Source organism: Poecilia reticulata, unplaced genomic scaffold, assembly GCF_000633615.1.
Source record: "Poecilia reticulata strain Guanapo unplaced genomic scaffold, Guppy_female_1.0+MT scaffold_2193, whole genome shotgun sequence".
In the NCBI taxonomy this organism is placed as follows: Eukaryota; Metazoa; Chordata; class Actinopteri; order Cyprinodontiformes; family Poeciliidae; genus Poecilia; species Poecilia reticulata.
The window spans coordinates 1-1535 of record NW_007616922.1 but is presented as its reverse complement, the minus strand read 5'-3'; the positions used below and the strand labels follow the sequence as shown (position 1 = coordinate 1535).

Below are 1535 nucleotides of genomic sequence, written 5' to 3'. Positions count from 1 at the left end.
ATGATCTTATTTGTAATGGTTCACCTTGAGACTCCAGAGCAAAGTTGGGCAACAGATCTGCTTGTGGTAGAAGGTAGTCAAGCTTTGACTCCATCAACTGCAGCATGGAGAGATCTCTCTGATCCTTACTTCCAGAGATTGTAACCTGTACACAATATAATAGTTAACAGCTTGTTCTCATGTTTGCTCAGGAAAATTAAATCAGTGTTAAGATCAGAAAAAGAAAGCCCACCATGTCTGTTAAAGTTGGTGTGACAGGTAACTCTGAAGGTCGCGAGTGCAGGGAAATAATCCGACAAATACAAGCTGAAGAACATGAGCAGAAGATGTGAGAACATTTAAAATACAGGCTTTCTATAACACTTCAAAACTAATAGTTTGTAGAAGGAGAGCATTTACCAAAAGTGACGAAGATGCCAAAGATAACGAGACAGACGTTATGAAAACCCTGCATCCGAGTGTCCATCATCTGGTTTTCTTGGTCAACCATTTTCTCCTCTTGATTACGAAACCTTTCTCTAAATGTGTCCATCATCTGGTTTTCTTGGTCAACCATTTTCTCCTCCTGACTATGAAACCTTTCTCTAAATATTACCTCCCCATTTACAGGGCGGTTTACAGGGCGACCTGTTCTGCACCTCCATCTGACCAAAGACAGAAAATATCATATACAAATGAGTAAAGATGCACATTGATCTGCAAATGACTGTATAAAGCATAAAAGTTTTAAAAAATGCTGATTTAATATACCTGTAAGGTGTATCATTATATAAAATAACTGGTTGTCCGTTGATATAATATCCATTTGTTCTCAAACGGTCACTTCTTCTTAGCATGACTGTAAAAAACACAAAGACATGGAAAGGTGGTGGGTGACTGGCACAAAGCCAGTCACCCACCACTAGGTGACTGGCTTCATGTCACCCAGTGGGTGACACTGGGTCTACATGAAAACGATCTACATTTTCATGTAGATCATGAAAATGTTGATCATTTTCAGTCATTTTTACTATGAAAATGACTTACAGTACAGTAAGTCATTTTCATAGTAAACACTGTAAATTTAATAATGTACTGAAACATAATTTAATGTCAATTATCATTTAGTTACCTATCAAATTGAATCTATCATTTCATGTGTGAAAATCATAAGATTTCTATAAAACTTGAAGAACAATTTTTTTTAAACATGTAAAACTCCTTAATATTTTTCTGCTGTTTCAATACTCAATGAATTTCGCAAATATGCACAAAAGGTGCTAAAAACACTAATTAGACATTTGATATTCACATCAAAAAGTTACTAAAATGGTTTGATGTTGAGCTAAAAAAAACTGATTACTAAAAACTTGTCTTGCTTAAACTATTTGCAACATCGTTGGAACAATTCCTTCAAAAAACTAGCACAAAATTACATTTYTTTTCTTTGCCTCACTAATTTCTAAATAAATACTTACCTGAAAAACTGAAGCTCAACTGAATTTCTTGAAGTAATATCTTCGACTCTCTCTCTTCAAATGGATGAATTCCTATAG

General features: G+C 34.8%; 1 long non-coding RNA gene across 1 annotated transcript; it reads right to left on the bottom strand.

Moving 5' to 3' along the window:
- Positions 1 to 6: 6 nt before the first annotated feature.
- On the bottom strand, positions 7 to 835 carry LOC108166108 (uncharacterized). Its single transcript, XR_001776391.1, has 4 exons — positions 751 to 835; positions 400 to 644; positions 233 to 306; positions 7 to 145 (listed from the first exon to the last, which is right to left on the bottom strand). It is a non-coding gene; the product is annotated as an uncharacterized LOC108166108 (long non-coding RNA).
- Positions 836 to 1535: the final 700 nt, after the last annotated feature.